Here is a 26,769-nt window from a genome sequence, read left to right on the forward strand (position 1 = left end):
TTTGGTTGTCACAATTATAGAGTTTCTTCTTGTATCTAAGTCTAAAGAAAATAGAGATGGCCATGTACAGAACTGTTCCCACCATAAATACCTAGACCCTTTTAAGGAGGCAAAAAAGGGGTCAGGGAGAGGCTAGAGCAGGGGAGATTGATTGGGATACTTTGTTCGCATGCCTGGAAATGTCACAAACAACATCTTCCCTTGTGCAACTAATATGCTAATAAAATACCCAGTTGTTTTTGAGAAAAAAAAATCAGCCCATAGAAGTGTGGAACCAGGGGTTGAGAGATTTTTTTCCCCCTGATGGAATATTGTAAAGCCAGGAAGAGCTAAAGCTAATTTTTTTTTCAAGACTACAATATCAGTATTACTGCTGTCAACAATGGCCTTGTGTTTATTATTGTTTGACACATTTGTATATGCTCACAATGTATGTATGAGCAAAGGAGTAATGAATCTGGTTCATAGGTGCCAGCAGGATTTAGGATCTTACAGTATAGAAGCAGAGAAATGGTAAGCTTCTGCAATCTTGTGTCTACTTGCTGTGCTTTCCTGCCTTTCAATCCTCAGACTCCATTTCTCTCTCCTCTCAGGCTATTCCACCCTCCAGTGCCTGCAAGAGGTGGGGGTGATTGCTTCTTGGACTGCTTATCACATAGTGGTCTCAAGTAGACAAGCTCCCGGGTGCCTGGCTTCCAGGAAAGCCACCAGACCCATGAAGAAGCCATGTCTGCTATCAGCATGGCATCATTACCACTGTGTTCTGCCAGAAGAATCCCAGGGCCCGCCCAGATCCAATGGGGGTAGAAAATCTTTCCACCTCTTGGGGGTGAGGTAACAAGGGCCATCGAGCTGAAGGCCTGCAGGAAGGGAGGTATTTTCTAGTGCAAACTTTGGAAAACACAAGCAACCACAGTGAGAAGATAGGCAATGGATGTCACTGGGCCCTGCCTCCTCCCTGGTGGCTTCTGCCTCCAGGTACATGCCCCTTTGCCCTATGGCTTGGGTCTACCCACCATTTCAGGCTCACTAGTTTTCCAGAGCTCTCTAAGTTACTGCTTTTATGCAGACATGCTTCTGCCCTCACAAAGTGCAGCATATGAGAAGCCAAAGAGAAAATTCCACAAACCCTCTGCCCCAAGGGTGGCACCGGATCATGCAAGTCCTGCTCTTGGGAGCATGCTGCTTCCCAGGCTGTTGGTGAGCTGGGTGGGGAAGCCATTTCCCAGAGCTACTTGGTCACCTCTCTGTCCTCCCCTGAGCAGAAGTGCCACCATGGGAATACGCTGGGAACCTTGGGCAAGGTGGGGTACAGGAGAGATGCTGGGGGAGGGGAGCACCAACCTCAAAGGAATGAGCATTGCCTGAGCATTTTATCATCAGATAGCTTCCCACACTTGTGGTTCTCTGCAGCTGGTGGGGGGGGGGCGTGCCTGGACGGTTCTGGGAGCAGATCCGTGGATGAAGGAAAGAGTGAGCTGGGATTTTTAAAGTGGGGCGGGGGGACTGTGGACAAGGAGGGATAGGTTGCAGGCCGGGATACCTCTCTGAGTGGAAGTCTCATTCCTATTTCCCTGGGGCACTTCTGGGTGGTGCAGGCTCTGTGGGGCCTCAGTCTCCGTTCACAGTCTCCCTTTAAGTGAAGGGAGAAGAGTCTAGCTGAGCCTGGTCTCCCCTCCCATTCCCTCCTCTCCCCTTCCCCTCCTTTCCTATCCTCTCCTTTCCTTTCTCTGTGCTGATTTGGCTGGCTGGCTAGAGTAGAGGCCGCTGGCTTCCACCCTCTTTTCTAGTCTTCCCCTGGAGGAAAAGGCTATCACTCAACCAAGCCTGTGGCCTCTGGTTCTTCTGAGTGCTTCCCAGGGGCCACATCTGGGCAAGGGTGCCAGTGGGAGGGGCACTCTTTTAGAAGGGAGGCGGAGAGAAGGACAGGTACCAAGAGACATTTCACTTCTGTTCCTTCGGTCAGATTTGGCGGAGGAGCACTCCCACAGTGGGGACTGGAATCCAGGATTGGGATGATATTGTAGCCAGGTGGGCCCCACCCCATCCTGTTCACCTGTCTGAAGTAACCGTGAACTCTTACTTAAGAACACCTGGGGAGAGATGCCTGGGACTTATCAACTCTTATGAAGTAAAAAGGCAGTGAGAGGGAGCTAACCACCCTCAAGCAGGCTGTGTAAATTTGGGCAGAAACTCAAGAAAGTTTTTCCTGATCTGCTAGCCAGACAGCAGCAAGTCAAGGAATGCTGCCTTCCACTCAAGCCTGTGGCTAAAGGTCTTGGGGCAGGTGTACTAAGGTTGAAACAGAGAAGCCAGGTAGAGCAGCGAGGTCCACAAATACAACATAAACCACATCTTTTCTGTAGTTCTTTGTACATGAAATAAACTAGAAGCAAATGTTCATATATATATATATATCCTTCTTAGGGAAGTTTACATCACAGGGAACTGAATTCTGACCTGGCCAGACCCTTGACCTGGAAGGCTATCTGGGCTCCAGCCTTATCTATTCCTGCAGGAAGAAAGGTATCACCTCCATGCCTACTTAGGCTGAACAAAGGAGAACACTTCTACCTGCCAGCAGAACCTGGTCACCAGATGAGTTGACCAAGAGACTTAGCTGCTGACAGCGAAAACATGTTCTGTGTTCAGGCTCAAAACCATGGACCTATAAATGTGTGTGTTGCGGGGGAGGGGTGACTCAATCTCTTTTTTGAGTGGGAATTTCTAGTCCAGTACTAAAATGGAACCAGAAGTAGTAGTGAACTTTCATGGGTTCCCCCTTTGTTTTTTCATATAAGTTTATATATATATATATGAGCTACACCTGGCTCTGATTGCTCCTCTCTCTGGAGTTTCTGGTGAGGATTTCTGAACAAGTTCCAAAACACTCAATGGCATTTGGGAGTTGTCTGAATTGGAGAAGAAGAAGTAGGTGTATCTGGGTATGAGGAAGACTCACAAATACTTGATGTCCCAATGTGTGGGCAATGACTGATCAATGTCATCAGTGTTATAGTCCCCCTTCTGTTGCACTAATAAGACATCTGATTTTTCTTTTTGTCTGTGCAGGGCAGTCTATTTCCAACCTCTCTTGCCACTAGGTGAGGCCAAGTTCCAAAATAAAAATGAACGAAAGTGATATGAATTAACTCAAAGTCACTCTCAAAAGAAGAAAGCCCATCTCCCCCACCCTTCTGCTGGAATTCAGACATGCTAGTGTTGGCATCTTGAACCACACACAGTTAAGGGCAAGCCTGGGCACGGCTGGTTGGTTCTGTGTCAAAACTCCTGAACCTATAAACTAAGCTGTTCTGAGGAATTTTCTGGGTTTCTTTTTCTGTCCCTTTGGGATCTTTTGAAAATTGGGTCACTATCATCTGGGAAACTACAGAAGTCATATCTTATAAAAGATGACTATAATCTAGAAAAAGGTGTAAGTATAAACCTTAGGAAACTTAAAAAAAGGATTTAAAAATGAAATTTAAATCCATGGCATTAGCACATTAATGTAGCCTTCATAGTGCAGGTATGCTTGGCTTTTCTGGGTAGAGAATGTCATCTCCTGAAGAATATAGACTTCCCTCAGCTTCCAATTTTCACACACAAAATCACAGGACCCTGAGATTCTCTTTTGCAAGGAATCTGAGTCTCATAATGAGAATCTCCCAAGGAAGAAGTTCCTGCAAGGATTTACTTGTGTGTACCAGGATAAAGTAGGGAAAAATAGATAAAAAGATGTGTGTGTGTGTGTGTGTGTGTGTGTGTGTGTGTGTGTGTGCGTGCTCTAAATGAAGGGGGTGGGGAGTTTAAAGACTCACAAGTGGCAGTTCTAATCCTTGGTCCTTATTCTGAACAATCCCTAACTACCAGACAGTGGTTGCAGGTGGCCAAGAGGGGTACTCCCAAATTATTGGAAGATACAGGGATGCAGTCTATGCCTAAATGCAAGGACTATAGGTGAGAGCTTTATGACTTCCTTTGCCCAGATATGTTTCCCTTTCTGTCCCTACTCATTCATTTTAATGTTTCACAGAACAGCTTGGCTACAGATAGCTCCATGTCTATCCTTGTAACTTAACATCTGAAAGGAGGTAGATGGAGGGGGAGGAGGGAATACTTGCTTTAGCCTTTTCAGCTTTTATTTCCTGGCTACAATATCTTAATCTGGTCCTTTTTAATGTGTATTAATTTTGAAACATTTCTATTGCATCCTCATCTATCTATTCTGACTCTGAAGATTTTTTTTTTTTTGGTAATACTGGGGTTTGAACTCAAAGCCTTATGTTTGCTATGAAAGCACTCTTTGCCTCTTGAACCATGTGTCCAGTCATTCTGCTTTACTTTTTAAGACAGGGTCTCATTCTTTATCTGGGTAGCCTACAATTTTGATATTCCTACCTATACTTCCTGCATAGCCAGGAAATGTGGCATTTGCCACTTTTACTTACTGAGATAAGGTCTCATGAACTCTTTGCTTGGACTTCCCTCACACCTTTATCTCCTAAGGGGCTGGGGTTGCAGAAATATGCCACCATACCCAACGGAGGGGTGGGAGGGAGGAGCTCTTCTCATCCCTGTCTCTGTAAAGTTCACAAAGACTTAGAGGTACAGAAATGTTATTGAAAAGTCTGGGATCATAGCTAAATCCATTCATAGTATGACCCTTGGACCTGATTAACTTCTCTCCCCCCCCAGCCCCCCCCAAAATGGTGTCCCTCTGGAAGTGCTGTCTTCAAGGGTAGGAAACTAACAAGAGGTAGAGCTCATCTCTACCATGCCACAGTCTGGTTCTGCTGTGGGGTTGTATCATCTCAGGAGGAATTTATGCCAATGATATGTACCACTTAAGTTTCAAAAATATGCTCAGAAAGCACTTCCTAGTTTTTGAACCCCAGAACATCAACAAGGCCCACCTCACATGTTAACTGGAGGAAATAGAGCAGGTTACCCCTACATTCATGAGTAGTCTCTTCGCTCTGGCTTTCCATTTCATCAAGGCACAAGTCTGAAGGATAGGTCTGCCATTCCCCCATAGTGTAATTTTTTGTCATCTTGGTGACATTTTGTGCATGTGTAGTCTGCTTCTTAAAGTGTTTGGAGCATACCAGAACACTGCTCTATTAGCTGTGTTTTAATTATTTATCTAAGTTCTCCATTTACAAATGTTTAACAAGCATTCAGACATGTAAGAAAAGTCCATAGGACATTTTGATCCTTTGGTTGCTTGTGCATAAATAGTGAATATTTATGCACAATTCTAAATATTAAAGAAAATGTTCACTTTTAAGGAAGTAATGAACACCAAATAAAATCCAGGTGATGAGTTTTCCTCCGATTCTTCACTCAGACAAACTGTCACACGCTTAATAAATAAACAGGAAAGCTGGTTGATTCAATTCAATGGGCTGAGGTATCCTCTACCTCTCAGACACTGGACTGGCATGAAAGTTCAGAAGATCTCTCATGTTTCTGCCAGACTTTTACCACCCCAGAACAGCCAGCCACCCAGATAAATGGAAGATATGTCCTCTAGAACCACTTAGGCCTCAACCATGCCTTTCCTTCTTCATAGTAAGTATGCAGCTGCCTGTATAAATAAGACTGTCAGCATTATATCAAGGCACATGTCTGATTGATAGGTCTGTCAGGTTCATTTACAGATAATCACAACTCAAGTCTGTCTGGTAACTAATTGCCAGCTTCAGTGTCTCTCACTGCTGTCAATAAACTTCGTGGTTGCATGCCCCCACCCACACCCCTGCTTCTCACAAGGGAGCACACCAGAACTGCCCACGTGGTAGGTCCTTACCCACCAACTGTTTACAAAGGACAAACATTGAAAGAGCACCTTGTGTTTACGGTTCCCCTTTCTCACAACCACCCTGTTTACAGATGAAGAAACTAATAGTCAGCGCTCAAATGACTCAAAAAAACCCCATCAAGACAGCTTATCCTTCCAGTGTCTAAAAAGCACTTGAATCCAGTTACAGCTGACTTCAAGTTCAGTGGCTTTTCAGTAAAAAAAAAAAAAAACAATTAAAATACCCTCTTCAGTAAAAATACTTAATAGTAATATCTGTACCACAAGACCCATCATGAAGCTGCTTTCCAATTAGTTTTCATGCTGACTGCCAGAATCAGAAACTAATTACAACACTAATCCTAATACCTTCTCCCCCTATTAGCCCAGGCAGCACTTATCTCCAAGGACTGGACAGGAAAAAAAGAAATAAAGTCCAGAAGTTCTATTAAAATGTATCACTAAACTGAACTAAAAGGAGCTCCAAAACTGTGGATGCCTTTCTACACCTAAGCCTAGTGAATGCTTAACTCTGTATGTACCTTTGCTAGATTGTGGTTATTCCTTCTGGGTGTTAACTGTCAACCGTTAACTGTTAACTGCCTGCAGCTGATGTCATGCCTGGCCATGTGACTTACTTTGGCCAATGGAATGTGAGCAGCAGTGGCATCTCTCTACACTAGCAGAGGCTTTGAAGAGCTCATGCTGATCTCCATGCACTCATTTCTCTCTTTCTCATGAGATCATTATCTTCTAGATAGAGGCTGCTTGCCTTGACTTGGTCCCGTAACAACAACAACCAAAAAAAGTGGAGCAGAATTACCCCCAGTCTCTAAAGATCAAGCAGTATGTGTGAGAAATAGACTTGTACTCATGTGAGCCACTGAGATTTTCAGGATTGTTAATGGCAGCATGATTTAACGTCTAATCTACCATGTGCATCATTGTGATGGAAACATAGGTCAGTGCCACAGGACTCTAGACTCCCTGGGAACAGGTATCATTGATCTTTCAAAGCTAGAACTTTTCAAAGTAACTGTCATGTAATAGGTACCAAGTGAATCTTTGATGATTGACTAGAAGGAAAGGTGGGTGATCAGTGGGGATCTTAGAAGACATTATTAGTTCAGATCAGAACCTAGCTTCCTTAGGATGGAAGATGGCCTTGCAAAGCTTACTTGGATATCTCTCTGTACTCTGATTTTATCAGTCCAACTGTGATCCAAGTAGTACTGTGTAGACAGGACTAATTGTTTTACACATTAATGATTCATCTCCTCCCATCCAAATCTGCACTTCCTTTTTCGAGTGCCAGGTTCATCTGTGAATCTTAATGTTTGTATCTCCATGAAGAAGCAGCTTATGCTGACTAATCAGTAAAGCCCCATAAGAAACATGACACAAAAGCCACCATCCTTTCAATATGGTGACTTTCCCACCCACCATGACACTCACTTATAAGTGAGAAAAAGACAACTTTGAGCAACAACTCTTGGCTCAAGTCATCCACAAGAAGACTCTTGGATATTTCTTCCTGCTGTCAAAACCTGCTATCTTTTGCATAATTCCATAGCCAAAGAATATCAGGGTACTGAAGATTGCGGTAGCTAGGTTCAGAAGGATTGGTCCAAATCTTGACGATAGTACTTGTTTGCATGGCATTGCTGCCAGGAGGAGCTATAAAGTTCCTTCAGAACTGTCCTAGGCCTTCCTGTCCCTAGGAAAGTCAGTCAGTGAAGGCAGTCAGGGCAGAGGCCCATTTCTGGGAACCCAACTGTCCTTTTTAAAAAGTCTAGGCTTACATTCAGCCTTTCAGCAGAGCAGCCTGTTTACTGTGATCCAGAATGGAGAAAAATTGCTGGATTACAGCCCAGGCACTGGCATACACAAGTTGGAAATAAAATATCTGGTGGCAGACTCGCCTTCCAGCTTTAACAGCAGATTTCAAAACAACACATTTTCAAAGTTTGCCAATGAAAAATCCTGACCTGAAGCTCTTACTTGTTGAATCACAAAAGTCCTCCAGAGTCACTGGTAACCTTTTACCTCTGACAGCTACATCTTACCTAAACCAGAACCCAGACACCTTTGTCTGCTGGTCTCAGGTGAAATAGAAGCAGTCATCCACCTATCCCATATTCTGCCTGCCTGCCCCAAGTGGCCCATCTCCAGTCCCTCTGGACTCAACCACTCCTCTAAGGGATGCTCTTGACGTGACGCATATAAAATGCTGCAGCTTCCCAGTGCAATACTCTGGTTTAAATTTGCATTTAAATCCTCAGGCTCCGCCTATGGCACTAGGTGGCTCCATCGGGTTGCTGTGGGCTGAGGAAGTGCTTCTGTAAGGTCCCCTTTCAGGCTGTCTCTTACTAAGCCTGTTTTCTGTCCAGCACTCTGTCACAGGCTGTACATCCTTGGCATGCTGTCCTCTGGCCAGCAGGCAAGAAAAGGACACTCCACCTTACCCCCCTCCCCTTAGAAGCTGCAAAGAGTATACAAATGGCTGAGGAGTTGTGAAGGGGGTTAAGACAAAGTGCGAGAGATTACCTAAGATTTGACAGAGAACTCAAGTCTGTTCCTATAAAGCTCATGCAACTTGTTTCTAGTGACATCGTTGGAAATTTTAATGCATGGGATTTCTTTTTTTTTTTCCCCTTAAGGAAACAAACACAAAGGGCAAGTCTCACAAACGGAACTGTGTGACTTGTGTCTACAAAGCATTGTTAAGTGAGCTTGTCCTTAGAAAGGTGAGGTGATCTCAACATATATGCTAACTGTATCTGCTATTTTGGAGCAGGAAGAAGAAGAAAACCCAAGACATCAGGTTTCCTATAGGCCATCTTCATTCTTAGCACAGGCAGCATGTGAAGCCCTGATACCAGAAAATCAGCCTCCTAAACTCAGTTTCAACTCACAAATCATGTGAGTGGGCTATAGAGAAAAGAAAGTAAAGGTTCATTTATTTTGCCAGGCAAAAATGAGGACTCTGAGAGGTGCTATCTCAAATACTACAGTCTCCTTTGCAGGGTGGGAGAAGAGAATTGTAAAGGAAAGACCAGATCTTTAGGCTTCTGGATGTAGAGGCCAGATGGTGGTGGTCTTTCCTGATGTGCTGGCTTTAGTCTCTGAACTTGCAAACTGTCCTAGACACTTCATCATTTCCCTGGTCATCAAGATAAGAGCGTGATGACTTTGCATGATGAGCTTCAAAGACATCCTTGAGTTCCTTTTCATAGAGAAATGGGAAAGAAATATGAAAAAAATAAAAAGACGGTTCAAAACTCTTTTGAAATATATGTAACTGAAAGACTAGTAAAGTGAGTTAGTGACTGGTCTGAAACTACAGTTGTCAGCATATTTAGGTGATTGGTCCCATCATACCCCTTTTATTCCTCCTATTAACCCCATGAAGTTCTAGTATGACCATCAGGTAATAGGTTCTATTGTAATCATCCCTATATGACTGATGAGGAAACTGAGGTACCCAGATTACATAGGGTGCCCAGGTGGCAAGCTTGCGTAGGAGCAATTACAAAGCTACCTTGTTAGGGACCATCTACCACTATGTTACATATTCAGGAAATGAATTGGGTTAAGTAGACACAAAATTCCCCAAATGAAGTCTTGACAAATCATTAGGTAATAAGTATCACCATCTCCTATTTCACAGTTGAGAGAAAACTGACATTCCAAGACACCCAAGTGGCTTGCCAACTGTCACAAGCACTCATAAGACAGGATTGCAACGCTAAGTGGAACTCCACCTCTGGTGTTAAGATCTCACTTTCCCAAAGAGATCACTTGTAGCAGGAGCCTGGGATGGGCACAATTGTGCCATTGTGGGTTCCGGGCAGGAATGAACCTGTGCAGTGGACAGGCACTGCCCTGTATCCTGGCAGATGACTGTCTCTTGACTCCAAAACTCTGGCCAGTAGCCCTGTTCTCTTGACCTAGTTTGGCTCACCCCATTAGCCATATGACCTATTTCTTTCCCAAAGAATTGTTTCATAACCTTCGTTGAGTATCGCCTACCAAACAAAGCATTCATGAACTTACACATGAAAACAATTCCCTTTAAATTTGCCGAGCAGTATTCATGACCTGGGAAAATTTTGAGCTGAGTCTCAGACCTGCCCTTTGCTTGCTTTCAGATTGGTTTCCTTTTTCCAACAACTGAACTGCTGTAGGTCCTGGGGAGGAGGGGCCTGGACTGTTGTACCAAAAGCTTTCCAGCTGGTCCCTCCATGTCCAGAAATTTCCACGCTCTATTAGGATTAAAATCTTTCTGAGCCCTGTGCTTGTATGACATATTAAGTACTTCAGAAGTTGATTCTCTATTGCCAATCAAATGCACTGTCCACAGAGAGCCTGGATGTGGGCCTCAGGAAAGAGTGAGTTCAATGCTAGTAAGTGATGTGGAGGTAGTAATTATGGAAAGTAATTAGATACTGTTGGCAGGGCTGAGATGCAAAGCGCAGTGCAGTAAAGAGGCCGCCTAGACCACTAAATGGGTATCATTAGTCACAAAAGCCCCTTTCTCCCTTTCTGCTTCACAGACCTTTCTGCTTTTCAAGTGCCAACCTGCTGGTGCTGGTGTTTACTTTCTTATTTTTTTATTCTTCTTGTTGTTGCTGTAGGCCTAGGGACCTGGCTGATAATCTGACCCTTGACCAGCTGCTTCTGTGTACTCAACACCTTGAGGTACTTTAACTTTGCCTGTACCCTTTTACCTTACTGTCCAAAAAAAAAAAAAAGAATCCTATAAATAGGAGCCTGGGGGTTACAGGAAAGTTAAAATTCTATAATTTTCTAACAGACACAACAGCCTCTTGTCTTTAGCTCCCAATGACCTTCCAGAGATCCAGTTAGGTATTAGGACACAGCTCTAAAATGGGGCTCCCCCACTGTGCACTGTCCCAGCATTGTCACCTGCCGCCTCAGGTGATCTTTTCAAGCTGGAACAAGTCACCCTCTTGCTCAAAGCTCTCCTTAGCTTCCCAGTGTGCCCAGAGTGACCTCTCACCTCCTGCTCCGGCCTCCCGGTCTTCTGTGCCATGGCTTCTGCTCTTCAGCCTCAACACTTACCCTTTCCTCTTTGCCTATGCGGGCACCTGTCCACTCTGAGCCTCTTGGTATGCTTTGAGCCCCTGCGAGTCTCCCCACTCGGGATATTTGCTCTGGTCAGTTCTCTCCATTTGTAAGCTGGCTCCATTGTGTGGGGCTCAGCTCAAAAGAGGCCATCTCCATTGCCTTTTGTAAAGGGAGCCCCTCACCCCAACCACTTGCTGTCCTGTTTCTCTCTTTTATTTTCTTCAAAGAGCTTACTCAGAATGTGCTTGCTTATTTGTCTTCCACTAGAGGGCAAAGACGATTTTATTCACTGTTGGCTCCTCAGAAGCAAACAGCTCACCTGGAAGACCCTCAGAGTGATGAGCTGAAGGTGTAGTATTGTGTTATTTCATCTCACCCTGCCTGATTAACAGCACTCAGCCTTCATCACCTGTCAGATTCCCTCCAACTTCAGGGACCTGTGGTGATCCTGAGCTTCACAGCATATGCCTGGTCTTACCTGGGCTGCACTTGTTCATTCATAAAGAGATGTGTACTAAAGACCATGTGCCAAGTGGTACGCAGTGATTTCACAAAATCCCAGGAGCTATGGTTCTTGACTTCAGAGAACGTTCAATCAAGTGGGGAATACATGCTAATAAACCATCAAAGGTAGTCCTTGCTGGGCAGAGTGCTATGATAGAGGCAAATCCTAAAGGCCCAGGTATCGAGAAGATGATGGACTAGAGGGTTTTGACCAGACTTCCTGGAAATAACTCTTGAGCTAAGTCTCATAGGGTAAGCTCCAAGAAGGAAAGCAGTGCATACTGTGGGGAGATGTCGGGTGGGTGCTTTTAGACCCCTTGTGTGAGAATCACGGTGTGGATACCATAGGTACTCTGTACTGACCTAAGCTACAGGCTCTGGGCAAAGATATATACTGAGCAGGAATTTTGGAGAACCAGTTTATTCCTGATCTGCTTCTGATGAGCTGTGTGACCTAGAGCGTGTCACCTCCCCTCTGAGTCTCATATTCTCTTCCTGACTGGTAGTTGGTGGAAAATTTAACTTTCCAACCCTTTCCTCCTTGTTCTAGAAGTTGTCAGTTCCTCACTTATTGTTCTCTACACCCGGTGGAGCCCCAAGTGTTCTGAAATACAACAGGTGGGAAGTTATCTTTGCTCTAGAGGCAGTTAGAGTTTGAAAAGGAGGGAACGAGCTCAATAACTTTAGGAAAGCCAGTTTTAGCCTCATACATTAATGTCACTTATGAACCATTTCATATGTGTTGGTCTAATTGCCTTGACTTAGAAGCCAACTTTAAGGTCCAAGGAGCCGGATGTTGCTCTTCTCCATACTATTTCTCCCACCTTCTAACTGTAAGACATAGCCATGCATGTCCTAGTGTTCATTTCATCCTCTGAAAAAAAAGAGGAAAGGAAGTGACTTGCAGGGTGGTTGTAAGGACTAAGTAAGCCACAGCATGTGAAGCACTTTGCCTTAAGGCCTGATACAGAGGCCATCCCAGTATTAACTGCATAACCCATATTTATAGGCACAGAAGGACTGGCACTCAGGCCAATAGGGTAAGACAGAAATGTGTCTGCGTAGACAACAATGGAGTGGCCACATCTTTCCAAGGAGGTGAATTCATTGGGTGAACAATCAGCAGAGCAAAGGTAAATGCTGTTGCCCTATCTCTGTCCTCCATCCCAGCACTGGTATGCAGGCTAAGAAGGGTATAGGGGAGAATCTTAGGAAGAGATAGAAGATGCAAAGAATCTTCCTTGAATGGGCAGGCACCTGCATTTGTAGTCCCTCCCAGCTCAGAGGCTTAATTGTAGATGGGGGGTGGGTGGCGGGGAATGTCACACCCGGCCCCTACTTGTGGACAGAGTCTCTACCTCAGGTGTATCTTGCCAAGAGCACTGGAGTCACAATTGCTCTCCAGTTTGCCTACAGAATGGAGGTACTACACCATGACTGGTAAGTCATGCAAACCAAAATCAAGACCTCCACTTAAAACCTGCTCCGGAAGCAGGAGTGTGACTCAGAGAAAAGAATGCCATTGCTATCATCTGGAGATGGTCTCTAGAAAGAGAAGTGGACCAGCCAATCCAACAGAGAGCCCTCGAGTAAACTTTATCTGATACACAAGTGGAAGGTACAAGCCTAAGGACTATGCCAAAAAACCTCTTGGGGGTTTCCGTGCGTTACTGGGAACTCTGCATTTCATCTAGGAGATGCAGGCTAACCTACAAACCAGCGGGTCTACCAGAAAGAACCAGAAGAAGCAGCTAAGCAGAGCTCACCTAGGTCAGGACAACAGTGTTATTTCCTCTTGCCTCTTGCTATGAGTTCACCACTCCTCTACTATGCATTTTTTCCCCCACTCCTCTCTTAGGCCTGGGTGAAGATCACTGAAAAAAAAAACAACTAAAATTATTTATGCTTGCCCTCACATTCCACTTATTCATGAAATGATATGGAAAAGACTTGGTGAAAGAAAAGAATCAGTGCAGGAGAAACACCAATCAACCCTCATGTCAGGCTGCACAAAGCACAGCCATATCTCCCCCTTCATCCACCCCCAATACCCACCCCCACCCCTCACCAGTTTAAAGTTTGAGTTTCTTTGATCAGGAGTACCAGGGGAGAAGGGGGCTGGGTGAGCAGAGGAACCTTCAGTCTGGGCCCTCTAAGGCTCAGGAAAGAGAAGCTGCTGGCTCAGTCAGTGAAGGCCAAGTTTATTTGGTGCTGCATCTGTGAACACAAGCCAACTGGCTTAGGAGTGGGAGGACCAATCCCAGAAGACAAGATTCCTGCTCTCAGGTGGGGTCCAGGACCACTTCTGGGGCCAGACCGGGCCTGCCCTTGGATTAGACATAGGCCCCAGGCCTGGGACAGCCCCTGGTTCTAGGGTTTAGAGCTGGTCCTGATTCAGAGCCCATGAAGCCACCCGGCCTTCCTCCAGAAAGAAACTGCATCTGTGCCAGTAGGATTTATCCCTCTTGGTAAAGAAGCCCCACGTGGGTCACAAACACCCATAGGAAAAGATGCTGGGTTTTGAAGCCCAGGAGCCTGAAGAAGTTGTACAGGGAGAGGAGTTCTTTGGAAATGGGGACCAGATTTCCACCAAGAGAACCAGCTGCTATAAGGAAAGGATTGGCTTGGCACTTAGTGGGTAGACTGTATTCAGAACTAGAATTCCTGGTAGTCCCAGCGGGGACCGTGAAGGGACAGTGGAGTCCATGGGAGTTGGCCCTTCTCTAGGGAAAATTCAAGGTTCTTTCATACTTTCTTGGTGACTGTTGGTGATAATGGGCTTTGGGAGGAGTGGCTTTTGAAAAGGAGTTCGGTTTGGGTGAGTGCTGCCACCAGGCCTTGGGCACCAGTGTCGTGGCTACGCTCACCACAGCCCTGTTTCCCCAGGAGCTTATTTGACAAGGATGGTGAAAGATTTCTCTGGGTGTATGATTTTCCCACATTGGAACTGATGCCCCACAATCAGCACAGGGATTTTCACACCCCCACCCGCATCGACACACACCCACTCAGTGTAACATGCACCTCCCAGGAGGTTTCCAGCTAATTCAATGCTCTAGATAGGTTCCCCCCTCCCCCCGCCCCTGAAGCCCCAGCAGCACCATTTCGCCAGGCCTCCAGCCCCCACACTGGAAGTAGCCATTGCCATCCTGAGCTCTCCTTCTTTAAAAAAGCAACTGCAAATAAAAAGCAATCGATGGTGGCACAGTGCGGCCAAGGAGAGACAACCAAATTAAAAAACAAAAACCCAAATTACAAACCAACTTCATTTGTGAATCATATTTGATGAAGTGTACCAGAAGCTCAAATCAATGTATAAAAAAATGAGTAGCATAATTAAGTAAAGTTACTATTAGTAATACAGGATATGACATTAGTAAATTAGTTGCTATGAGCACATTCTATTTTACAGATCAAAAGAGAAAAATAAGCCAGTACTAGTGGCTTACGTGTGTCCTCCTAAGCTACTTGTGAGGTTAAGATTGGCACTACCACAAGTCCAGGCTAGCCCAGGGAGAAAAGTCTAGGATATTCCCAGTAGAAGAAGTTGGGCCTGGTGGCACGTGCTTGTCACCCCAGCTACAGTGGGAGGCAAAAAATAAGAGGATCAAAGTCCAGGTGTGTGCCTGTGCAGCACATGAGACCCTATTTAAAAAACAACCAGTGCAAGCCAGCACTGGGGTCTCACATATGTAATCCTAGCTACTCATGACTGCAGTTCAAAGCCAGCCCAGGTAGGAAAGTCTGTGAGGCTCTTATCTCCAATTAACTATCAAAAAGCCAGAAGTGGAGCTATGGTTCAATTGGTAGCTCAGGGACAGCACCCAGGCCCTGAGTTCAAGCCCCAGGACTGGTATACCCGCGAGCATGCACACATGCTCATGGGTGCCCGTGCACGCACAGACACAGACACAACGTGCAAAAAGGAGCAGAAACATGTAATAGAGTGCCTGTGGAACATCATAAAGCCCTCAGTTCAATTCTCGGTATTGCCAAAAATTAGTGAGGGGGTGGGGGGAAATATAACAATCTTGGTATTTATTAAAATATAAGTAAACTATGTCTTGGTGAATACTTCCTTAATACAATAAAAGATTATATTAAATGAGCACATGTCCTAGCATATTGAAAACAGTTAAATCTTAAGATTTGAAAAATTAAATATGGCAAGTCACTGCTCTTAAGAAACTGAGATATAGTATGCTATCCTCAATTTCCTGGTATGCGGAATACATTATGCCACAACTGGGAATTAATTAAAAGAAATGGTTTAAATTAAAAGATTTGCATAATGTTCATTGTAGTGCTATTTTCAGTAGCAAGTATTTAGAGCTTAATGCCCAACAATAGAGGGAGGGCTATAGAAATTACTTCTCATTAACTCAAGGGAATATTATGCACTCGTTGCTGAGTGCACAATAGATGAGATTTGTCCAGGACACAACTTCAATATGGAAACTTTGTTACCACTGCCGAGGTGGGCCTTGAAGAATCATTAAGGTTTTCTCAGGAGATTGGATTAATTCATTAGGGAAGGGGTTAGTTCCCACAAGACTAGGTTGTTATAAAGCATATGGTCCCCTTTGTTCTCTTTTCTCTTCTGCATTCCTGGCTCTCACAATACAATGCTTTTAGGTTGTAACATAATATGAAGTCCTCTTGGGAGGTGACAGCTCCAGTCTTGAACTTCCCAGCCTCCAGGACTGCTAGCTCAATAAACCTCTTTTCTTTATAAACTCCCCAGTCTATGGTGTTCTGTAATAGCAATAGAAAAGGACCTAAGACACTCATTGTTTCATTCAGACCCACAGTGTACAATAACCAAACGTGCATATATGAAGTTAGTTGAAAGATAAATGTGAGGATCGTGGATGCTATGTAAGAAGTGCAGACTGGGTTTCTCAATTGCTATAGTACTGAAGTTCTGGACTGGATAATTCTTTCTTGTAGGGCTTGAGGTGCAAGGCATCTGATCTCTGTCACTGGATGGCATATCATGTGCCACCTCCCTCCTCTATCTGCCCCAGTTAATTCCAAAACTGTCCCCACACATTGCCAAATGTCCTGGGAGACATTTGGCCATCCAGTCCAACACAATATTCCACGTTTAGTTTGACTGTGACTGTTTTAAGAAGTTGTTCACTAGCTAAAGGTAGAGCTCAGTAGTAGAGTGCTTGCCTAGTAAGTGTGAGGCCCTGGGTTCTATCCCCAGCACTAACCCTCCCTCCCCCCACCCCCCGCAAAAAAAAAAAAAAACTTGTACATAAATGAATTTTTTTTAATGGAAGAGACAATGCTCGAAGGAATTCGAGTGTTATTTTTCCCCGCTTTTTTAGAAGTTAACACAGTCCAGTTTTAAAATGTGTGTATTTTCTTAAAAGCAGTCAGACTTAGGTCCAGCTCCTAGCCCAAGATACCAGCAGAGCTCTTGAACAACGTCAAATTCTGGTTTGATGCATGGCCTTGGCTGGCTTCATATGTCCCTTACATTGGCTCATCAAGATGACTGATTCTGCTCACAGAATATCTGGAAAGGTCCAGGATCTGGGCCTTGACAGAGGAGTCTGCAGAAAGATGTTACCAGCCTTTTTGAGAAATCAAACAGAAGCATACACACCCCTCTACTTTGCACATCTAAGCCTCATGCAGCTTTGACCTTGGGCTGGCCTACAAGGTTGGATTATTCCTATTCAGATGTTATCTTTCTCCAAAGATAAGAACGTAGTGATCTTTCTGATTTCGGCCAGTTGTCTCTATGAACCCCAGTGACAAATTTACCTCGCTTTTCTATCCATTTCACTCTTCCACTTTCAGTGCTGGCAGCTACTTGGCAATGTCCTACATGACAAAGAGACAATTCTTTTCTAGTCCATTGATTTATGAGCATTTTTTTGGAAATGCAGCAAAAATGTGTTCTCACAGATGCCTTTGGGTCCCTTGGTAGCTTTACAAACAGCCGCAGAGTGAGCGTCCTGGGATGGGATGTTGCTTTGTTGCACTGGTAATGAACAAGTCAGACAAGGCATGGCACAAACTGACAGGCAATCACCCAGTCACATTGCAGCCTTCTTACATCCATAAGCTTTCCAGGGTAGCCAACATGCTTCAGAGTTCCAAGAATCTGAGTTCCCAGAGTGTCAGCTACCTCGTGATAACAAACCACAAGGAGAGAGTCTGGATTTACATGCTGCAATTATGGGATCATAGGATTGAAGACAGTATTCTCTGCACCACCCACAGAAGCCTGACCAGGGTCAGGCTGTTGAAAGAAATGAGTGAGCAAGGATGGAAAAGAAACTTAAGTCAATTCCCACACAGTTCCCCCATCATATCTGCTTCATCTATCCTCATCTGTGACAAGAATAAGGTTGCAGTGTTTGTGAGACTCAAATGGAAAGTTTGAGTGCTTGTGAGGCTCAAAACAGAAAATCCTTAGGCCAGGCAAGTAATCATTTTAGGCATCCTAGATGGGTGAATCTGTAGCAGTAAAAATTTTAGATATATAAAGCATCCTGCAAAGGAAGTCTGCTAGTCTTAGAAATATAATTATCAACCGTGTCATGCTACATCAGTTTCCAGGAGTTAGTTTTGCAGTAACAGATGTCGGAATACTAATGATGACCAGGAAAGGAATGATGTTGCCGGCTAGCTATGGGGGGCTATCTATGTGGCTCTCATGGCCACCTCCAGCTGATAACATCTGCCTTCCTCAGAGAGGCCTCAAACACTGAAAGGAACGGCCAAGCTACACTTTATCCAGTGGTCCCCCAGGCTCACCTCTCCAACTCTCCCACGGCCTCTGCCTGCCTCTCTTCTTGCAGCAGTCTAGTCAGTTGTCTCTCGTTTGTCCAGGGCTGCATCCTCCAAGCAGAACCTCTGAGTTTTGGGTTTCAAACTGGTCAGACACAACTGCACAACAACACAGGGTTAACCAATCCCCACTACTTATCACACCCAACCAAGCCTGTTTATTGAACTGTGTCACTCAGGATTGCAAAGTCATTCACTTTCAAAGAAGGAGATGAAGATAATATGTCTTCTGTCAAAAGGAAAGAGATGTCTACCTCTGAGCTAACAGCTTCTCCCCACAGGGGCTACTGAGCAGAGAAACGTGCATGGTGCCTGTCTCCTCTGGTTCTGTCCTATGATTAAGATGACTACCCTTCTAGATATTTTCTCAGCATAGGGTCCATCACGCCTTTTCCACTCTCAGTCCTGAGTGAGTTGGGTATGGAATTATATGGCCACTCTTAGTTATGAACCATGGTGGAAAGCTAGCCCAGGTCTAGTCAGGACACACCACAGGGCTCTGTAAAAACCAGGACTCAAGAACTTGACGCCATGTCTGTCTCTATGAGCCTGGGCAACTTACTTCTCTTGGAATCTGCTTCCTGTGTGTCAAAGGGACAGGGTTCCTGGTCCAAGTTTTGGATGAAAATAAGTATCTTGTCCTGAAAGAGTTTGGTCAGCTTTGCAGCTCTGTCTAGATGAATGTTATTTTCACAATGTCGATATAGATCAGAAGTCAGTTCTTTTTATTCTATCGTCTAGTAATTTAGAAGGTTTTACCTTATGTAGGTGAAGAGGTCCAATTTAAAAGTCCCTGTTGGGGGTTGAGGATTTAGCCCAGTGGAAGAGCACTTGCCTGGCAAGTGTAAAGCCCTGAGTTCTGTCCTCAGCTCTGAAGGGGAAAAAAAAGAAAGAAAAGTCCCTGTCCTAGGTAACAAGTGACTTGGCCTGCACATGAACCTGGCATTATGCAAATGTCACATTTAAAGCACCACACCCTTGGTGGATTTCCCCTCCCTCCTTCCTTTTGCTGTTCTAATATAGTCACCATATAATGTATCCCAAAGGAACATGGTTAGACTTTCTGGATACTAATACACAAAGAACTTAATAGTCTCAATCCTTTGAGGAGATATACCTTATTAATCAGTTACCCTGATTATTCTTAGGACGGTGTATGCGTGTGTGTGTGTGTGTGTGTGTGTGTGTGTGTGTGTGTGTGTGTGTGTGTGTGTGTGTGTGTGTGTGTGTGTTAGTGCTGAGGGGCAAAAATTTCTAGTCCTGGGAATCACAGCCATCTTATCTCTACACCCCAGTTAAAGAAATAACTGCTAGGCCTAGAAAGGAGGTTTAATCTGATATGGCCACATGAGGAAGACAAAGGGATTCAGTGACCCCCTAAGATTGTCTTCAGAGTATTGACATAAATTTTAGGTTTAAGTAGAGGAGGGGTTGGGGTAGGATGGGACAAGAAATATATGCAATTAGGTGGTTCTGGCTTCAGCTGATATGGTGATATTGGTAAAATTGACTTTACAAAAGGGGCATTGTTTGTGGAGCAGTTTTGGGTTTTGGCACAATTTATTAGCTAATTTGTCCTATCCATCCTAGGGTCCCAAGGTATTTGGGGAAAGGGGTGTACTAGTGTCAGAGAGGGACAAAATGGAGTTAATTAGGCCAGTATCCAGTGCTGTCCTTCAAATGCAGCAAAAACAGAAAAAGAAAGAAAGAAAGAAAGAAAGAAAGAAAGAAAGAAAGAGGAGAAAGAAAGAAAGAGGAGAAAGAAAGAAAGAGGAGAAAGAAAAGAAGGAAGACAATTCCAACAGTTCCATAACTAACTAAGCACAGGATTTCTGAGGGAATTGTTTTCTAATTTAGCAAAATCTTGTCTTCACCTTTTCACCTCTGTGCACTTCCTGTTGGAATGGATGATAGCTTTATCTTCGTGACATGATTTGCTGCTCTGGATATCCCCACCATGATCCAATGCCTGGCTGGTACCACTACTAAGATAGGGTCATCAGCTCTAAAAACAATGCCCACGTTAGCTTGCCAAGAATAGACAAGCACCCTGGGTACCTACTCTACCTTACTGCGCATCTTCTGAATAGTTAGGGGCTCAATGCCATCACGGATGTCATTTGTCATAGTGTAAACTTCATAAAGGAATTCAAAGGGATGTACCTGTCCTTAGATGGCTCAGGATGTAACTGTATGAAGACAGTCCTAAGATTTCCTCAACAGGAAGCTGTTCTCTTCCACTCAAGGATGACTTATCTTTCTTTAGATGAGGTAAGGCAATCAAAAAAAAAGATGTATTCATTCATTAGTAAGTCTTTACTGAGTAGTCACATATTATTTTAGATGCTGGGGATATAGCAGTCATTACATAGAAAATGACTGCTTCATGAAGGTGATATTTTAGTCAAAAGGAAACGTGATGAACAAGGAACCCAGTATAAAATGGCATGTCAGATACACATGGGGAGGTGGTCAAGACAAGGGAAAAGAGTTGATAGTTCTTCTCCTAACCTTCAGTAGTTCCTCTCCTCTTCTTCAGAGGTCCCTGCTCCCGATCCACTTTCCATCTTCTTTCTGAAATTCCCTTAGGAAGATCCCTTTGACTGAACTCCAAACCAGGCCCTGGATAGGCTGAATAATTTTGACCATCTTCTCAAGACAATAGCTTGGCAAGAAATGTCATTATTGTCTTAACACAAAATCCTACTTTTGATTATTATTAGAAGCTAAATATCACTCCAGTTTGTTTCCTTGTAGTCCTTTGGTAACAAGTCATGCATGACCCCCACCCCCAAACAGGTGAAATGAGGTATAAAATGAAATGTACACATTAAGAAAAAAATCTCACACACCCACGGTTAGTTACTTAGCTGCTATTGAGTACCAGGCAGGTACAGGTTACTGTCACAACAAAGGTAAGTCGAGGGGTGCCTTTCCTCAAAGACAAGTTTAATGAGGTTATCTACAAACTGAAGAGTTGGGGCCAGAGCAGAGTTTAACAAAAGAATAGTATTTGCATTGGGCAGAATCATTTCTCAGTGTACAGAATCTACCATTCAGGGCTTTAAAAAAAACGAGAACCCCTCTTCTGCACCCTTCATGCTTTCTACCTTAGCTTTCTAGGGTTGCCATAACAAAACACCACATAATGAGTGACTTAAATAATGGAAATTTATTTCCCACAGTTCCGGAGGCTGGAAGTCCAAAGTCAAAAGAGGTGGACAGGGCTGGTTTCTCCTGAAGCTTTTCACGTGGGTTTGCAGGAGGCCACCTTCTGGCTGTTCTTAGATGGTCTTTCTTCCATACACAGACATTTCTGATGTCTTTTTTTTTTTTTTTCATGTCTAAGTTTCATCTTCCAAGAAGGATGATGATTGCATTGGTTTAAGGCCCACGCATGTAACCTCATTTAAATTTAATTACCTCTCTATAGCGCCCCTTTCCAAATATAGTCTCACTGGGGTGGGAGAAAGGCTGAGTTCTTAAATGTGAGGAAGATAATGTTCAGTCTATAACCTTGCGCTCATCCTGCTGTTAGTATCAACCAAGCATGACCAAAAAACACTCTCCGTGTTCTCATGTTTCCTTAAACTAAAAGGAGTTCCTATTTTGATATTCTACAATGTTGAAGTCTTTAAATAATGCCTGTCCACCTGCCCTGTTTTAGCTGTTTTACAAATGACTCAGAAACCAAGGCATCTCTTGTATCATTAGACAAAGCTACAACTATTTATTCTGCTATTAAGAGATAGATATAAGGTTATTTCTGTACTGCCTCCCTAGCCAAGTAGGCTTTTGGACAAATATGTATCAACAAAATAACATTCTGCTCTGAGATCTAAAGAGAGAGGATTTTAATGAGGAGTTTCAGGAGGAGGAAGAGTCTCAGGGGGTACTGGAGGACGAGTTCCAGAGAGAGGCTGAAGACAAAAAAGGACTGTTCAGCCAAGTTGCAGTTAACATGGCACACATTAGCCAGGAACTATTTTCATATCATTCCCATGATAATACCAGCTCCATGTACATATTCATTCATGACAGGCTCTACCATAGGAACTTTCTGCAATGTGCTATTGTTTGATTTAACACTGAGAAAGGGCAATTGAGACATTAGGATATGTGGGAGCTCTTCTCTTCCTCTACTCCCTGCTATGCCCACCACACATCTTTTGATCCAAGTGAGGTGCAGAAAGACACAGGAGTGAGAAATGGTGATGAGCTGACCTAAGAAAGTACCAGGGACACGGGGTAGGGGTTAGATGACGAGTTCAAGTAGTGGACATACTTACTTGAAAGTCATTTGGGACATGGAATCAACAGATTTGGTCAGTGATTGATTGTGGGTAAGGGAGAAAAAGAAAGTTGACATTGCTGCACAAGGCATAGTCTTGGGGCCACTCAGTGCTTGGGGCTGAGGATGGCCGTGATGGAACAGGTGAATGAAATGGACTTTGTATGGAGGCCACTGGGGGCAGAAAAAGCGTTAAGGGCCTTCACACTCTCCTTGTTCAAAGAGGTTTGGGATTACCCTCTAGCTCTTTGGGTCGGTTTCTTCAAATCTGAGATCACTTGGAATACTAGTGTTTGCTTTATGCAGGATGATGGGGGGAGGGGCGTGGTGGCTAGGAGAATGTATAGGATGCTGTTTAGACTGTGGGAAGCATAAACCAAATACAATTCTTCCTCCAATCTCCTCAACTCCAGATCTGTCCATGTGCCATTGGTATCTATGGGGGATTTGGTCCTTGGCCTCCACAGGTGTTAATATCCAATGGTACTCAAGTCCTTTATGTAGAATTTTGTAGATACTTGCACATAACATATGGCACATTCTCCCGTATACTTTCAGTCCTCTTTAGGTTATTTAGAATACCTAGACAGTGTCCATGCTATTCAAGTACTTGTCACAGCATTTTTACTTTGGAAGATTCGATGAAAAAATAAAAGTCTGACATGCTCTGTATAGATTCACTTAAAAAAAGCAAACAACAAACTTTTAATCTGCTATTGGTTGAATTTGCAGATGTGGAACCCAGAGGCTGTGGAGGGCTGAATGTACCTCCACAGATATGGTTGTAGTTGGCCCTTGACAATACCAGTGTCTGCAGGGACAGGGCAAGAAACAAAAGATGGGGCCTGGGGTGGGGGTGGAACTCAGTGGTAGTGTATGTATTTGGCATGTGCAAGGCCTTGATTTTCAATCCCCAGCCCCTCTGGAGACAATCCAGGGGTAAATAGGTGACACCAGGCAGCTGCTAATTAATCGCTAATTGGCTTGAAATCTTGCTAATTTCACAGTTTTTGGAGTCCCCAACCTTGATTTCTAGTATTTTTCAGGGTCTGAGAATGTAGCTCAGTGGTAGACTGCTTGCCTAGCATTCCTGAGGCCCTGAGTTCCACTCCCAGCACAAGAAACAGAGGGGGAGGCGGGGGGAGGAAAGGAAAGGAAAGGAGAGAGAGGAAAAGAAAGGAGGGAGAATGTAGGAAAGGAGGAGGGAGAGAGGAAGAGAGAGAAGAAGGAAGGAAGGAAGCAAGGAAGGAAGGAAGGAAGGAAGGAAGGAAGGAAGGAAGGAAGGAAGGAAGGAAGGAAGGAAGGAAAGGAAGGAAGGAAGGAAAAGAAAGAAAAAGGCACCTTTTGAACCATAATGTATGCTCAAACTCCACATTTTCACCTGGTGTCTTCCTCTCTCAGGTTTGTGTGTAATTGAGGACCAATTTATGGTTCCAAGAACTACAACTAGCCCCAAGAACTGGCATTCTATATAGCTAGGAATAAGGACTATCTAATCTTGGTCTTTTGTCTTTGGGAGGAAGACTGGCTTGCAGTAGGACTAGGTACCAGGATGACATTTGAAAATAGCTTTAGAGGAAATCTGTGGCTGAAGAGGAATAGGGGCTTTTTATGTTCTGGAGGGTGATACTACACTCTCTCTTCTAAGCTGTGCTTATATTTGTCTGTTAGATCTGGGTTTATTTGGGTTGAATCCAACTGGTATAAGATGGCTTTATTTTCATGTTTGCACACAGATTCTTGGGGATGATGCGGTTGTTTTCCTCTGCAGCATAACATTTCGCAGCAGGCTTTCCGAACAGCTGCCTCTGGAGCCACCTGGTGACACAGTGTAGAATCCTGAGCATTTGATAGAACCAAGGAAACAGTGATGGTGAGGTAATGTTAAGATAGTCTCCACTTTGCTTTAGGGGTCTTCTGAACTTGCTACAGTCGGGGAGTCAAGTCATCTTAACACAGTCCCTTGGCTCTGTAGATACCTTAATCTGGGGAAGGGAGTAGCCATGTTTGTTCCTTCAAGGCTCAAGTCCTTTTGGCTTCATCTAAGGTTAGTACTGTTGGCATGGTTCAGTGGGGAAGAGACAGTTGATGGAAAAAAAATCTCTCCTGCCTGCCAACAGTCTGTCATCTTCTTATCCCCCATGTGTAAATGGTGTTCCTCATTGAAAAAAAAATCATCTTTTGAGAGTTTTTCATGTCTGTCCAATGTAGATTCTGAATGTATCACATTTTCCTCCATAATAGAGTGCTAGCAATGCATTCTGGGCCACATTCCTTGCCCTTCCCCCTCTCCCCCCACCAATAAGATGATCTAAGAAATTTCAATTTAGGGAACTTTTTCACATGGTTGTTTGAAGATTTTTCCATGGAGGTTGGATTGCTGGAACAAACAGTAAACACAATGGTAATTTTGTCTGAAAAACAAAACAGATGCTTCTTACCTACCTGCTGAGCAATGTGGTTGGTATATCTCTCCTTCATAACCTAGCCAACACTGCATAAGGTTGCCTTTAGAAATCTCATTATCTGAGGTTGAAAATGACTATTTGCATTTCTTTTTCCTACAAACTCTCTATCATGTCTATTTTTATTAAGATTGCTCTCTTGACAGAATATAAATGCTCTGCTATAGTAAGTAGCAGAATGAGGCCTTGTCTGAGACTTGTTTCCAAACTGCATTAAAAATGTGGGCTGGGAAGGTGGCTCAGTGGTAGAGTGCTTGCCTTGCAGGCATGAGGCCCTGGGTTCAATTCCTCAGCACCACATAAGCAGAAAAAGCCAGAAGTGGTGCTGTGGCTCAAGTGGTTGGGCACTAGCCTTGAGCTGAAGAGCTGAGGGACAGTGCCCAGGCCCAGAGTTCAGGCTCCACGATCGGAAAGAAAAAAAAAAAAAGTGTGCCCTTTGATTTTGTTTATGGTGTAGTTATTATATCCATGCTGAAACATAAATAATCTTTATTTAGCATACTTTTCTGTCTTTAGGGAGACCATCCATAATTTAAGATGACTTGGGATGTTTGCTGTTTGTTTTTGGTTTGTTTTTCAGATTCAGCCATGCTATAGATGGCCTAGAATAGCCTCAGACTTTGAGTCTCCTTGCCTTCACCTCCTGGATGGCTGGGATTACAGGCAAGGGCCAACATTATTCTTACAGCTTCCCTTTATCCTTGCATTTCTGATGGTGACTTACCTCTAAATCATAACCTGCCTAAAATTTTAGTAAAGGATTGAGATTAGTGAATCCCCAGTTCCATTCTAAATGCATTCTAAATGGAAGAACTTCAAAAACATCATTGACTGTGTGTGCTCGATAGGGGTGATTTTGTCCCCAAGGAAACAAAAGATGGGTCCTCCAGTGGATGGAAGGGTGGAGTTGTCAAAACGTTCCTTTTATGCAAAAAAGTACTTCTCTCACAGAGCAGACAGATGAGTTTTTGGCCTTGGATGGTGAGACTGAGGCTGTCATTTTCTGAGGACTGCTGGGGTGGTGGGTCAGTAAGACCCGTCCATGTGTTGCATGTCAGCAGGTCAGGATGTGGTGGTTTTGTTTGTTTTTTTAAAAATCTGTATAGCCAAACCACTGCTTTCAGCTATCGGGTTCCCCCTAGCTTCCTGCCTCGTCCCTAGGTTGGCAGTAGGCAGTATCTGTGTGTCCTTCATCCTGTTACCTGTATCTTTACTCCTTATCCAATTGTAAGAGAGATAGAACAGGAAGGACTAAGCAAGACTGAGCATAGATATGATTCAGACTTCCTGGATTCTCCATATTCTTCCTGCCTACTGGGTCCTTGCCACCTGCCCTCTGCTTCCTGTGCATGTGATCAACAAAACTTTGACAGGCAAAGTTTTCTTCCATGTAAATGAAAGAGTAAGCTGGTGGAACATAATGGGGCAGAGTAGGCAGCCTAGGACCCAAGGCTGTCTCCATAGCCAGGCTTTACTAGTGACAGCAGGTAAGGTGAACGCCTGTCTCACACACAACAAAGATATTCTAAATTGATTTCTCAACAGGTTTCTCAATTGGCTACTTGACAAGTTCCTTAGTTGGTTCCAAATCCCCAAACACAGTAAGAAGGGATACACAGACTACAAAACATAAATAGGATGCAGGGGGGGTGGGGAAAGTTGAAAGGAAGGCTAACTGGGAAGATATTTTTTTGAGCCTAGATAAAGAAGAACAAATGTATTTCACGTGGACAGATGGGGGTGGAGTAAGGAAGGGGAGGGCAAAAGTAGGGCAGTGACAGAGACAGTGCCACTGTGGCAGCGAG

At 44.0% G+C, this 26,769-nt stretch overlaps 1 long non-coding RNA gene across 2 annotated transcripts; it reads left to right on the forward strand.

The window, feature by feature from the left end:
• The first annotated feature begins 6,494 nt into the window (after window positions 1-6,494).
• LOC138806335 (uncharacterized) lies at window positions 6,495-11,774 on the forward strand. Of its 2 annotated transcripts, none has more exons than XR_011365795.1 (3): window positions 6,495-6,800; window positions 10,441-10,504; window positions 11,162-11,774. It is a non-coding gene; the product is annotated as an uncharacterized lncRNA (long non-coding RNA). The 2 variants fall into 2 exon arrangements; XR_011365796.1 differs by having other exon boundaries at window positions 6,495-6,764.
• Window positions 11,775-26,769: the final 14,995 nt, after the last annotated feature.

The sequence above is a fragment of the Dipodomys merriami genome, unplaced genomic scaffold, assembly GCF_024711535.1.
Source record: "Dipodomys merriami isolate MVZ:Mamm:240054 unplaced genomic scaffold, mDipMer1.0.p SCAF_4, whole genome shotgun sequence".
Classification (NCBI taxonomy): Eukaryota; Metazoa; Chordata; class Mammalia; order Rodentia; family Heteromyidae; genus Dipodomys; species Dipodomys merriami.